The sequence below is a fragment of the Notolepis coatsorum genome (assembly GCF_963971535.1).
Source record: "Notolepis coatsorum genome assembly, chromosome: 17".
Classification (NCBI taxonomy): domain Eukaryota; kingdom Metazoa; phylum Chordata; class Actinopteri; order Aulopiformes; family Paralepididae; genus Notolepis; species Notolepis coatsorum.
In genome coordinates this window covers 55,159,165-55,174,773 of record NC_140181.1, presented here as the reverse complement: position 1 = coordinate 55,174,773, position 15,609 = coordinate 55,159,165, and the positions used below count along the sequence as shown (strand labels likewise).

Below are 15,609 nucleotides of genomic sequence, written 5' to 3'. Positions count from 1 at the left end.
GATTGCATGACTGCCGACTGCGGCGCGATTATTATGACTGATGACTGCGATCGCGACGCTGTACATATGTCTTTCATACAACAATGTATGCCTTTCAAATGTTAAATGATAAATGATTGCATGACTGCGGCGCGATTATTATTATTAAGGCGACTGCGATGTGAAAGGCGCCGCGAACTCCTGCCTCCTTCCTCCTCTGCGGCGGGCGGCGTTGAAGGCGGAAAGGTGAAGCCTCGTTGCGCGTCCTGAGGCTGCCGCGGGGCGTGGCCGCGCCTGTCACGTGCCTGTCGGGGCCAATCAGGCCTACCCCGGAAGTAACTTACAGTTGCGGAACAGTAACAGGCTACCGGGTCTCTCTCTCTCTCTCTCTCTCTCTCTCTCTCTGTGCCGTATTAATGGTATCATTCATCAGTAGTGCCGAATTTCTCAGTTCTCCGTTTGATATAATTAATACAAATGTCCAATCTAACGAAATTTGTTCGCTCATAAAATTCTTAACATGTTAAATGTGATTATAACAGACTGCTGTTTAACACTTTGTGCGCCATTCACGTCGTACAACGGGTTTCAAGTTCATGCGAATTCTGCCAGATCACGGCGTACAACGTTATTGTGATCATATTTAATATTTTCGCCATGGTATTCATATTTCACTCACAGAGCCTTGTCTGATGCTGTGGGATTCAACACAACTCTGCAACGCTTCAACACTGCCACCTGGTGGATGATCGGCGAGTTGCCAAACCGGATATGCCGGTTGCATATCGGTGCGTCTCCTAAATCCGTCCGGCCACTCGCATATCATCCCAGGACTCTAGCCACACACCGTGGATATGGATCGCTGCCATAACTCAATAATCCACATGATTTGGGCGTGTATTAGTATTATACAAACCGGAAATGGATCGCCTCGATCCCCATCAAATAACTGGGATCTGTTTGCTCCAGTATCATCGCCCAACGGTAAGAGGAGGCTGCCGTGACTTTCAGCGTTTTTGTTTATCATTATCGATGCAAACTGCTCTGATCTATATATCACCCATACTACATGAAGCATTTAACGACGATCACAGAATTTAAAACGACCCCCCCCCCACCCCCCGTTTACCCTCGCATGATCAGTCATAACGTTTAGGACCATGTACAGTTGACATTTTTAATATAGCTTGGATCGGTATCAAACAGCATTTGATAATCTATATAATGCATTTATGCCTATATCTCACGTTCTAGGAATTACTGCAGAAAACGATAAAAACGTAATAGGGACCCAAGTACAGAAAAAAGGTACCGTTGGGTATTGGTTCAAATGTGAACGGTACCCAACCCTAATCATTAGTAGCAACACAACACTTATAAAACTGACTGAAGTCACACACTCCACAGTACAGTACAGTCCCTGTCTTTGTTTGCATAATCTGGGGTTGCGTCGTAGTGTGAACAGGCGGAGACAGAGATTGTGAAAATGATGATGTAGTCACTCTCGCTTCCAAAACAAATGCTATGTGCAGTGCCCTGATAGAGCATAATGTTGTATCTTCTGACATGACAATGGAGCCAAGTAAACACTATATGGCCACAACTTATAATTGACTACATTTACATTTTGTCATTGTTGTGGAATATTCAAATGAGCAAACAGTAAACTGTAGAAATTAAGACTGAGTCAATTTGTATATAAAAATATAGAACACAGTTTATTTCTGCTTACAAAGTCATCAGTTTATAATCAGAGACAACATGTGTACACACAAAGCTTCTGACCAGAAAGTGACCAAGAGGTCTTGGTCAGATGTACATTAAATACAGAATTTACATGACGTACACATATACCAGATATGACAAAAAAGGTAAACAAATAATTGCCCTAGTGAGAGAATCATAACAAAGATTGGCTCTATGGCGGTGTTATGTCTCTCACTAGGACTGAAGAAATAGGCCAAATGCCATCTCCTAACCTTGGTCGTTGTTAAAGAGACACTGTCAGACTGTAGCCTAGTGCCTGGGCTGTAGCTAGTTGATCATATTAACTAGTCAAGCTGTACAGAGATTTAACACAGATGGACATCATTTTATCCAAGGCGACTTACAAGTTTTGTACAACAAGACAGCAGGAAGGGTACAACTCTATCAGCTGAGTAACAATGATCATCAAAGTGTTGAGTGCTACAGTGTAGGTTAGTATATTAGGACAAGTGCAGAGATTTAACAAGTTAAAGGGGAACTATCTTATAAATGGCCTTTTTGAGTGTTTAGCATTGTTTCCTAGCTATGTGAACTTATATTAATATGATCTATGTCTCAAAATTCTCATATTGGCGCATTCTTCCAATTCTCCTCTCACAATATTCACCCTCACTGAACTGAGTCATTTGAAAATGTGATGATTTGTGATGTCAGAAAGACACCGCTGCATGTTAATGTTGAGATACAAGATGAGCTGCACACAGTTCTGCTGCCCAGGCTCAAAACGGCTCGAGATCTTGAGGTAGAAAAATGCTGTTTTTGAGGACTTGATTAGAAATACAAAACAATGAATAAAAAAAATATATATATTACAGAGGTGTTCCATAGACTCACAGGAATTGTGTAAAAGTGCCCAAATAGTGAAAGAAATAGTAAAATAGTTCCCCTTTAAGGAAGAAGTTCCTTCCTCGTTTTTTTATTTGTTTTGGCCTTAAATAGTTTTAAAATATCAGCCATTTCTGAAAATAAGTTAAAAAAAATTGGAAAATAGCTCTTTATTTGATTATCATAAAAAAGTGTTTTTTCTATACAGAGATATCGGTATCGGCCACAATTTTCACATCGGTGCATCACTACCTTTGTTTCACCACAATTTAAGCAAGCCTAGTAATAGACACAATATTTCTGTCCATAGATGTCCCTAGATACCAAACATGTAAATGGACCTTGTAGAAGTGGAGCAATCTTCCAGGTAGGTATGTATTTTAGGCGGATTTTCAGAAAATAGGGCTCAGGGCTTAAGAGGTTAACCTATTGGTAAACAAACGTATTGCTTAAAACCCTTGTGGCTCCCTAGAACTGCTGACACACACTGGGCTTAGGAGATGAAATGATGGCTCATGTTTAAAGCCATATAATTTTAACTGTTTACTATTTTTAAAACTTTTTTTTCCCCATGATTAACAGTAATAGCATAATCTCAATATATCTCTAACAGATTACTCATATTTCGGAATTATAACCACTCAAATCTGTGTTTGTTTGATACAACGTCTTTTTTCATCGAAAAAAAACGGATAAATGTTTTTTTTACCATATTTCTACACATTTCCGCCGCAACATTACCCATTATGAAATCTCGATGAAATACCTCTGAATACGAATTAAAAAAAAGATTAAAGATTCGATGAAGTGGTTCTACGGCTGGAATCTTGAACTCTGGTCGCTGGTGGGAGGAGGACCAGACGTGCTCCGGCAAGTGCACTTCCTCGTTGGAGCGCGCCGGCTATGGGGGGCTCGTGTTTCGGCGTATGGCACGCTGTGGACTACGGGGTCCGGTTCGCCTCTGGTTCTGTGTTGAAAATCCACTCGCTCGAACCCCCCCCCCCCCCCCCCCCAAACCATGTATCCGCAGTTTCAATCACCGGAAGCCCGCAACAGCCTCTCTCACCCTCCCCTGAATTGTGGCAAAGTTATCTGTAGAGCAATTACGCCACCATGTGTTTTACATCGGTAACAGCACACCCTAACGTTAGACTGTGTCATTAGGTTGTGGAAGATGCAAAGTGTTACAAAGGGTCAGATTAAACTGAATATATATATGTATCGTTTGATATACCTTGTATATTATTTGTATATATACACGGAGTGTCCCTTTACCTGCGTACAGACTAGAGTGATATTCGCTCTCCTATTGGACAGTGCCCCCAGGCTCCAGGCAGTCTCGTACTCAGACAGGTGCAGTGGGCGAGTTTGGGGCATGTTAGAACATGCCTTTGGCAGTGTAGTGATTCAGGACCAGAGTGACCAGGTTGGGACTAGATATTCACCTTACGTATAAATACGGCGCAGGTGTAAACAGCAGTAGTTCAAGTTCAGTGTCCAAGCCTTCACCACGCATACAACGTGCAGTGAAGTGAGCAACCTTGCATCTAAATAGAGCATTGAGAACCACGTGCGAATAGAATGCTAAAGTGTCAGAGTTTAACGCAGTAACATTGAGTTCGACTTAATCTAATGTGAAGTAATAGTCGATCATTTATAGTGTATCGTGCGGCTACAGTTCTTCAGTGACCAGCATTACCATCGGTTCGTCGTGTATTTAGCTAGTGCACTTATCCAGGCTGTGCGGCCCTAAATCCGTGCCCACACCCGAGGAGTCCTAGGCGAGAACCGTTGGATATGTACACAGGAGAATCTACACCGGCGACTGCAGAACCATTTCTGGTTGGATTATATTGCTTTGGGACCGTGACCACTGGAGAAGAGTACCGTCGATTCCACTGTCGTTTGGGATTTACCCCCGTGAGGATCATCACTCGGGCCCGCCTCTAGGAAGAGGCTGGCTAGCTGTCGTCAATGCTATTCGAGCATCTTGGATTACAACTGTTGCTTTGTCTGCTGATCAAGGGAGTACATGCACCGGCTCCTGTATCTGGAGCCTCGTTATTCCTCGTTGACCCAGACTTTGTACCCGAACATTCCTCTACCCCTACCGGCCTTACACCCCGGAGAGAACCCCCCAGTGTCTCCAGCTGGTACCGGTGTGGCCTATATAATTGCTATACCACAGGTGGCGTCAGCTTAGACCCATCCTAGTATTCATACTATTCTCATTGACTTATGCTCTTGACTGACTTTATGTATGTTCTTCGCCATACAAGCGCGAGCCTAATTCTCAATCTGTAACCTAACGTTGCTTAATAATAATAAATAACCCTAAGAAGCATTTTGTATAAAAGTATTCTGTACTTCTGTATGACAACTATTAAAGAAACTTGAAACTTGAAACTCCAATAGAACTTTATGTGTCAATGCCGTATTCTTGTGTGGGTGTTCACCATATATATTCATGTACTGTATGGCCAGTAATTAAAGTACATAACTAGTAGTGGTTTAATATATCACAATCTTTAATACAGTCAGGGTATTGTAACCCCTCAGTTACACAAAGCATTTGGTAAATATATCGAGAATTTAACGAATGAGAGCAGATTTAAAAATGGTTAAAAATGCCGTTTTAACATGGGAGCGGATGGGAGTAGAAAACATGACCAGGGGTAAACAAGGCACTAAACACTATAACTATTGTTTTAGAGTGTTTCATATTATAAGCTTTTGACACAATGAACATATATGTAAAATTAAGATATTTTCCCAATTTCATGAAATAATAATAAACACAGACACCGCTGTGCTCACACACACACACACAAAATATTTCAAAAAAGTAGTTTTCATGACCAGGGAGCCACAAGGGTATACACTATGACTGCTGTTGTGACATGGTTAGGGTCTTTACTCTTGGATAAATTTGGGGAAAAACTCTACTTATATGCATACAGTCTGTAGACATTGATTTATGACGTGATGTCATTTTGGGTCTGGTACCGGACCCATCGGGCTTAAGAGGTTAACCCCCCATCACTCACCTCCTACATCACTCACCCCTTCCATCACTCACCCCCTTAACCCTACATCACCCACCCCTCAACCCTCCATCAATCACCTCCATCACTCACCTCCATCACCCACGCCCTCAACCCTCCATCACTCACCTCCTCCATCACTCACCCTCTCCCTCACTCACCCCCTCAACCAATTTTCATAAACATAGCATCTTGTACAAAATGAAAAGTCTTTGATGGTCGAATGAACCTAGATTAATAGATTCATCTCTCTGACACCCGCTTGGTGGTTACGGCCTATCTGTTAGCCTGTAGCTATCTGTTCTGTTACAGTGGCGTCATTTCAGTAAAAGGCAAGGTATGGCGAGGAGGGGGTGGGGGGGGGTGAAGGGTGGGTTTCCCCCCTTGGTGGATTTTTTTTGTCAAATCAGTTGTGCAATAGTCACTTTTGGTGAGTTGTTTCTATACAATTCAGTTATATGACATTTAGGTATGACACAGGACTACACAAGCATTTTTAGTATAGAAATGTGTCAACAGACTAAAGCAGGGAACCACAATATTTTGCATACGAATTATGCAGAATGTAGTATCATAACTGTCTATTACTTTTCTTGCAATTGAGCCAATTTTCCTTAGGTACGGTTTTGAGGTGTGTGTTCAACAGAATGTCAAAAACACATTCACAAAAAGTATGGGTTACTGAATGCTGAACTGCACTATTATAATCACTAAGCCAGACCTTACCTGTGTCCCTGTATCACTTGTCTCTGCTGCCCTTTGATTAAAAAATTTCCCTATTTCCATTTTCCTTTCTTTTGGGCATATTTCAGTTAGTCACAGTAAAAGTCACCTAGTAAAAGTGAGATAATTGACAATATCAAAACATGCTAGGGCTGTACCGAATAGTTTGAAGCTTCATTCATAATGTTGACATTCGAATTCTAAATCAACATAAAAAATTGTAATACAATTTTATTTTATTTTTGCCAAGGTATGGCGAGTGCCATACCTTGCCATACCAAAATGACGTCCCTGTTCTGTTAGCCGGTAGCTAGCTCTGTCCTCGTGGTTGTTCCTCGTGGTTCCCTTCCCCCTCCCAACCCGGTGGTTTGTTGTCTGACTCAAACCGGAAGAACTCACAGCTAGCAACGGCTGCCAGCCCATAGCAACATCTCCTAATAGACGTTCCTCATAGCTATGAGTGACCTTGGCTCTCTTTCTCTGGCAACCTCTCCTTCTCCCTGTCTGTATGTCTCTTACAGTTTCAAAGTTTAACACACAATACATGTTTAAACTAATATCTCTATAGATATGTACTTTACCTACATGTTATAACCAAATGAAAACCAGTGATTTCCTTCAATCCATCACTCACCCCCTTGTCTCTCCATCACTCACCCCCTCGCCCCTCCATCCTTTGCCCCTCCATCACTCAACCCCTCACCTCTCCATCACTCACCCCCTCAACCCTCCATCACTCAACCCCTCCACCACTCTGCTTCTGCTAATATAAAATGCAGCCGCACATTTTAATTGAGAGGCTTGACTCTTATTTTAATCTCCCACACCAGCTTATCATGCTGATTCTAAATTTCCTCACTGAGAGGGTCCAGCAGGTCTTTGTCAATGGACAAATGTCCAACATATCGATTTCCAACACTGGCTCCCCCCAAGGTTGCATTTTGTCTCCCCTCTTATTTATTATGTACACGGACAGCTGCAGATCGCTTCACGACCAAACGCATCTGGTTACGTTTTCAGATGACACTGTCCTTGTATCCCTACTGCAGCACTCCGAGACTGATCACGGACCTGTACTGCACGACTTTGTGAAATGGTGTGATGAGAATTACTTGAACCTCAATGTCTCTAAGACTAAGGACATGAAAATTTACTTCAGACACAAATCCGATCATCAAGCCAGTGTAGCTAGTGTAATTCACGACGAGGACGTCCAGATTGTTGAATCGTACAAATACCTGGGAACTGTGTTTGATTGTAAACTGAAGTTCAAAAAAGGTCAGCTGAGAAAGCTGAACTCTTTTAATGTTAGTGCGAAGACCCTGAGCACTTTTTATAGTTATTTTATTGAAAGCCTCTTAACTTTTTATTGTATCTGCTGGTTCAGTGGCCTATCTATTAAAGATAGGAACAGCCTACAGTATATTGTGAAAGTGTGCTCCAAAATAATTGGAGTAAAACAGAGAGACCTATGTTCTCTCTGGACGGACCAGGTGGTCAAGAAGGGGACGAGCATCATAAATCAACCTCTCCACGTTCTGTCTCAGCGGTTTTGACTGTTGCCTTCTGGCCGCCGTTATGACGTTCCACCAAGTAGGACCAACCGTTACGGCAAATCTTTTGTACCCTCGGCTATCAGACTTTTAAACACAGACAGTAGTCATTTTAAGTAGCCTTTTACACTTAGTTGTCTGTTTTTACTTTTACTGGATTGTGTATTGCATGGAATGTTGTTGTTGCCGTGCTGTCATTGAGATGTTTTGTTGTTTGTTATTTTTGTTACTCGTGAAGCTACAAATATGAATTGCCCCACGCGGGATCAATAAAGTTGTCTGAATCTGAATCACCTCTCCATCACTCACCCCCTTGCCCGTCCATCACTCACCCCCTCGCCCAGGGCTTGACATTAACTTTTTGGCTCACTAGCCACTGTGGCTAGTGGTTTTCTAAAGTCACTAGCCACTCAGCATTTTCACCAGCCAAAAATCACCACACTAAATAATTTTTTCATCAATACGTTCCCATTTTATAGCGTGATGATGAATAGGTTTAAAATCAAAATGCATATGATCGGTATCATGTTCCACCATGAATGCATGAAAGGGAGGGGGGGGGGCGGGGGCCGTTGTTTCTGATTATTGATTACCAATAACGGCATTCGTTATTGTAGCATCATACACTGATGTGTCATGATGTCATGATGTCATGTATGTTGTGTATGTCATAAATGTCACTATAAATTGAAAATGGGGGACCCTGATGTAAACAAGACAAACGTCTTTCTCTGGTCTGCATCCCCTTAACAATTGTGTGTATTGAGCCGTACTGTATTGTACCCATTCTGTAATCTGTTAAATAAAGTTTTCATTCATTCATCGGCTGGTTGGCTATGCTAACAAGGCCTGATCAGCATGAAATCGTTCTTACCTGTGGCCGGTTGGATCCCAAAAAGGATTTCCCAGTTATTGATCGGCATCTGGTAGATCGATATGTCCATTGGCTGATGCTATATATTCCTTTACTGCATACTGAATTCGGCGTCGCAAAAGGTATTCCATGCGATCTGATGAAGGCATAGCTTCACGCTAACAGAAAAAGTATGAACAAAATTTACATCTGGTCTGAAAACAAGGAGTACTCCATTCTCGAGACAACACCACTACCAGGATCTGGCCGGTAATGCACTTTTCCAAATTGTTGTGGGAGTTGTAGTATTATGTAGTATCACTTGGATTGACTTAATTATTGCCGATGCCTTTTGTAGACTACAATGTTTTTTTTTCATAGAAAAAAAGTCACCGAATGACAGAGTTACCGGCCACAGCCGAATTCTACCAGCATTTGGCCGGTGGTCAGGTGTTAATGTCAAGCCCTGCCCTCGCCTCTCCATCACTCACCCCCTCACCTCTCCATCACTCACTCCCTCGCCTATCCATCACTCACCCCCTCACCTCTCCATCACTCACCCCCTCACCCGTCCATCAATCACCCCCTCGCCTCTCCATCACTCACCCCCTCACCTCTCCATCACTCACCCCCTCACCCGTCCATCAATCACCCCCTCGCCTCTCCATCACTCACCCCCTCACCTCTCCATCACTCACCCCCTCACCCGTCCATCAATCACCCCCTCGCCTCTCCATCACTCACCCCCTCACCCCTCCATCACTCTGACAACATGGTAATGATTCACCCCCTCACCTCATCACTCAACCCCTCCACCACTCACCCTCACCTCTCCATCACTCACCCCCTCGCCCGTCCATCACTCACCCCCTCGCCTCTCCATCACTCACCCCATCACCTCTCCATCACTCACCCGTCCATCAATCACCCCCTCGCCTCTCCATCACTCACCCCCTCACCCCTCCATCACTCACAAGCATAATCCATATGAGGATAAATGTTATACCTTTTGAATGCTGTTACCTTTGCAGTATCAAAGGTAACAGCCAATATTGTAGTGGCTAATATTCAGAGCGCCGAAATAAAGAGTAAAAACTGAGGCTGATAGTCAATCAAAAGTTAGTTTGTTAAAAGTTTACTGCAGTAAATAGTGCATAGAATACACAGAGGCAGTCTGTCCAAGGAGATGCTGCCCACAAATCAAAATACAAGATGTTTTATACCCTATTTCTCCCACGTAGTACATATGCCAGCTGCACAACTTAGCTGAACAGAATGGCCTTCACCTTTGATATAATGGGAATAAAGGGATTAAACAGATACCAACATGGAGCAGGATGTTCTTAAGCAATGTCACCGTCACCCTACCCAAACCTCGCAGAAATGACAGGAAAGGAAGTGCTTTTAAGGCTCGTCCGGGAAGTGCTTTTAAGGTTTGTCCGGTGATTTAGGCCTGGAGACTAGAGAATACTGTAATTTACGATGATTTAACATAAATTGAAGGAACGATCCCCTCTCTCCTTCAAAGGTTGTAAACGAGGTATGAGGCAGGCTGGGCCTGGATCGGCGCTGAATCTCCGTCGATGAGGTCTTGCCGGTGGCCAGCCTTGTAAACTGACCAAACAACGGCAAGATTGTAGTGGCTAAAATTCAGAGAGCGCTGAAATAAAGAGTAAAAACTGAGGCGATACTAGACAGACTGTGTGTGTGTGTGTGTGTGTGTGTGTGTGTGTGTGTGTGTGTGTGTGTGTGTGTGTGTGTGTGTGTGTGTGTGTATCAGAGTGAAGGAAGAGTTTTTTCATCATGTCATCATCAACAAAGCTTCTAAGTTTGCTGAGGCGTTGCTGGAAGGGTGGAGCTTTTGACTGTAAGTTGTGTTACTACCGCAATTACTTGTTTTTAGCCCCACTAGGGCCTCTAGGGATGGTAATAAGCCCCAGGGCTGCTCGATTATAGTAATAAGTCCTAATTACAATTTAATTTGGATTGATATTGAAATCATGATTATTAACCTCTTAAGCCCTAGCCATATTTTCAGAAAATCCGCCTAAAGTTACATACCTAAGTAAATGGAAGATTGCTCTACTTCTACAAGGTCCATTTGCATGTTCTTGGTATCTAGGGACATCTATGGATATCAGGGAATGTATTGTGTCTGTTACTAGGCTTGAGTAAATTGTAATGAACCAAAGGAGAATATCAATGTTCTTTTTTTTCTTTTCTTTTCTTTGACGGTGAATAACACCATGCTAAAATGTACCAGACATGAATAATTGCCACTGAGCTCATTCAGCACCTTCTTGAGATCACAAAATCTAAGCAAATTAATAAAGGGCATGATGATTAAAAGGGAGGTTTTGTAGATACAGTACATACCGTTGTATTCATTCGGTACACTACACAGCCGTTCAGTACGGTACGGTACACACTGAAACGGTACGGTTCGGTACGGATACGTGTACCTTTACACCCCTACTAATAACAGTTAAAATCATTGGTAAACAAACGTAGTGCTGAAAATATACTGCTGTTTGTACTGGGTTAGGGTCTTTACTCTTGGCTAAAAAAGAAAAAAGACATTAATTCATACATTCTGTAGAGATGGATTTATGGCGTGATATCAATCTTGTACAGGTCCCGGACCACTCAGGCTTAAGAGGTTAAGCCTGATCGGTACCGGGCCGAGATTTATTTCACATCACAAATAGATCAACACAGTCCGTATTAAAATCATTGGTAAACAAACGTAGTGCTGAAAATATACACTTTGACTGCTGTTTTGATAGGGTTAGGGTCTTTACTCTTGGCTCCATTTGAAGAGAAAAAATAGCTACATTAATTAATACGGACTGTATTAATCTATTTATGATGTGAAATAAATATCGGCCCAGTACCGGGCCCGTCGGGCTTAACTCATTGAGCGCCACACTGTTTTTCCATCTGTACTGCCTGGCGCCAGCGTTATTGACAACTTTCACGATGTTTGCGGACCCATCGTATATTTTATATTATAGCTATAGAGACAATAGGGAGGTGTAGTCTGACGTCACTTTGGACCGCCCGCGAGGTCCACCCGTATAGGGATTTATCATTGGGAAAATTGATAATCGGCTATTGTAACAATTCTGCCTCTTGAACATTGAAAAGCTTTCCATTTTTGCACAAAATTAGTTCCCTTCTATCACTAACATTATTGTTTAAGCATTTTTTGGTTGAAATAAAATTCTGAGATTTTCTTTTACGATTAATTGCGAATATTTTCATGTTGAGCTATAGATTGTGGATGAATACGCACAGAAAGGTACACCATTAAAATGTTCATGCTTTGATTTAGAAATGGGCAATGGGAAAATACATTGCGTTTTCAAGATGGTGGACCGTCCCGAAACAGCAATGATGTAACCTATAGTATGGCTCATTTGACAGGCACTATTTATAGTCCAACATTGACAAACCAGTTAATTTCTACATACTTTCGCTTGTGCGCTATTCCACGCTAAACATTGCCCCGTTTCAAAATAATCCAGTCTTGTTTTCTAGATCGTGAGATATGACGTGTTATATGCATATGCGCAAATCGTTCGGGTTGCTCGCCTGAAACCTATATTATTTCCAAATCAAAGATATATACCATATATAGATGTTTCTTCACAAAATCATCAAGGGAGGGGGGGGGGTATTGTTTTACGAAGCTGCGATCGTTACCAACAGCATGTTTTAGGTTCTGTAAAATATGACGCTGTGATCAATACAAAAGCATGTTTTAGATTCAGTAAAATAGACCTAAAATAGACCTTACCTTAGTCAGAAGGTACTCCAAAATGAATAATCCATGTAGTTCCATCGCGATCGCCATTACTCGTGTGCATTGGGTCTGGCTATAATACGGGAAACAATAGGTTTCAGGTAGGGATGTCCGATATTATCGGCCTACCGATATTATCGGCCGATATCGGCATTAAAATGTGATATCGGAAAATATATACATTTCTATAACCTTTATTTACCCAGGCAAGCAACTAAGAACAAATTCTGATTTTATTTATTGTCAAAAGTATGCATAATGTTGTGTTAATTCCACAACAAGAGATATGTAATGTTAATTACCTGAAATTATTCCATTTTTTGGGGGGGGAAACCCTGCATATATCGGTATCGGTTGATATCGGTATCGGAAATTAAGAGTTGGACAATATCGGTATATCGGTATCGGTAAAAAAGCCAATATCGAGCATCCCTAGTTTCAGGCGAGCAGATTTCTGACAGATGGCTGTGTGTTGATTCACTTTGAGGGGGAAGGGATTCCTGCAGCCGGAGGTACCGAGGCACTGAAAGACACCTTAGAGACCCAGTTCAAAAGGTAGGCGATACTGCCACCTGTTGGGATTCGATCATCATTGCAATTATAACGTAGACAGCGGTGGCAGGTCTGCCTGCGCGTGTGTTTAGAATGGGAAAATCGAAGAAAAAAAAAGAAAAAGGAGAACTCGTTGTTGGCACTCAATGGTTGGATTTGAAACACGAGAATTCTTGTTTTTGGCGCAAGAGTTAAGGGGTTAAACCTATTTGGGTGAAATAAACCATTCAAACTATGATATGATTGTCTTAACATGGTGCGTATGTGTGTATATGTGCATACTGTATGTGCATGTCTAAAATACACACACACATTGGTCTACTTCATTGACACCTCCCATAAGTCACTCAATCAGTTGTATTGTGCTGCCACCTGGTGAAGATAAAAGTAATCCCAAACAATATCTATTTCAATGACAAATGATGGAGATTTATTCCAATAAAATACTTGTCATTTACCGATCTGGAAGATATTCCAGAATTCACATTGTTGGGCTCTGTCAGCCTATGTGCAACATGTCATCCAAATTGTCCCTGTAGTTTGTAAGATTAGCTGTGAACAGAGGGACAGACAGACTCACGCACGCACAGACAGATGTAACCGATTACATGATCTTCCCCCAGGCTTCCGCCTGGTGGAGATAACTACATATGTTGAGCATAATGAGCAAACATAACATGTGGGGTTCCTCAAAGTTCAATTCTCAGGTCCCCTTTATTCAACATCTACATGCTCCAATTTATGCAAAAAAAATAAACAAAACCGCTTACCATAGTTAGTAAGTAGTCCAATGCGGATGACACTTGACTATACATAGCTCTCTCACCGAGTGACTGCACTCCAAATAGACTCATTGCGTCTGATTAGATGTGCCAACATTTCATCCAACTAAACAAAGACAGTACTCGATTACTCATGCCCATCCCTAATACTGTGATTTAAAATTCTGGAATATCTATATATTTCTATACATTCACCACTCAATTCCCTTCCCTTTCCTTCCCACTCTCCTTCTCTCTCTCTCTTTCTTTATCGCCCTGGGCTGTTTTTATTGTGATTGGCAGGCATGTGTAATCTAATTGAGGCATGAGGGAAAATGTGTACATTCTAATCTTTACCAATCTACAGTATGTGTGGTGGACTCTTTTGCTCTGGCAGAAGCCCAGATGAGAAACGGCACAAAGGAAGCTCTCGCTCCCTCTCTCTCTCGCTCCCCCCCTCTATCTCTCTCCTTCTCTCTCTCTCAGACACACACACACACGTTGCCCCTTCTCTCTCCACCCTACCCTATTTCTCTCGCTCTAATATTCTGCCCCCATCACACTACTCTATTATCGTCTCTCTCTCTCTCTCTCTCTCTCTCTCTCTCTCTCTCTCTCTCTCTCTCTCACCCACACACACACACACACACACACACACACACACACACACACACACACACATTTCTCCACTCCCTCACAATTCCGCCTCCCTCTCTCCCTCCCTCCCTCCCTCCCTGCTTTCCTCTCACTCTCGTATTGTCCCGTGTGCTAACTGGAGGTCAGTACCATTGAATGTGTTCACCGACACAAGACCCGCAGCCTCTGACTCTCTTGCTGACAACGACTTTTGAGACGAGGCAGTGGAAGGTGGACAGAAGGGGAGAGAGAGAGAGAGAGAGAGAGACAGAGAGAGAGAGAGAGAGAGAGAGAGAGAGAGAGAGAGAGAGAGAGAGAGAGAGAGAGAGAGAGAGAGGAGGGAGGGAGGGAAGAAAGAGAAGAGGGGAGTGCTGCTGAGATGTGCGTGATCGTGGCGTTGACGTGATGATGTGTTTGGTCAACCAGACAGTTCATATACTGTCGGCATCGGAGTGCAGTGTGCTCCGGACTACTACAGTTCCCAGACGCGCATCACCACAACTCAACAGACACCCGGCAGATCTGAGCCGCGAGTAGATCACTTATTTTCTTTTCTTACCTTTCGACTTTTACTTCTTTGCTCGTCATTTCATCTTCATCCGTGTTTGGGACCTTCTGATATACTGTTGTTTATAAACACCATCGTTCTCTGACCCAAGGACTGTAAAGGGCTTGTCACTTGGCTTTCATCATCAGGTGTGTGTGTCCCCCCCCCCCTGCACCACCTCCCTGGACTTCATCAAGTGTCCCCCCTGCACCACCTCCCTGGACTTCATCAAGTGTCCCCCCCGCACCATCTTCCTGGACTTCATCAGGTCTCGTCGTCCCCCGCACCACCTCCCTGGACTTCATCAGGTCTCGTCGTCCCCCGCACCACCTCCCTGGACTTCATCAGGTCTCGTCGTCCCCCGCACCACCTCCCTGGACTTCATCAGGTCTCGTCGTCCCCCGCACAACCTCCCTGGACTTCATCAGGTCTCGTCGTCCCCCGCACCACCTCCCTGGACTTCATCAGGTCTCGTCGTCCCCCGCACCACCTCCCTGGACTTCATCAGGTCTCGTCGTCCCCCGCACCACCTCCCTGGACTTCATCAGGTCTTGTCGTCCCCCG

At 43.1% G+C, this 15,609-nt stretch overlaps 1 protein-coding gene across 2 annotated transcripts in view; it reads left to right on the top strand.

Annotated features, from left to right (window-relative positions):
• The window catches only part of LOC311244594 (voltage-gated potassium channel subunit beta-2-like), a gene marked incomplete at its 5' end in the record, with an annotated part of 317,065 nt that overhangs the window by 134,854 nt on the left and 166,602 nt on the right, over nucleotides 1-15,609 (top strand). The gene's annotated exons all lie outside the window — the stretch shown is intronic.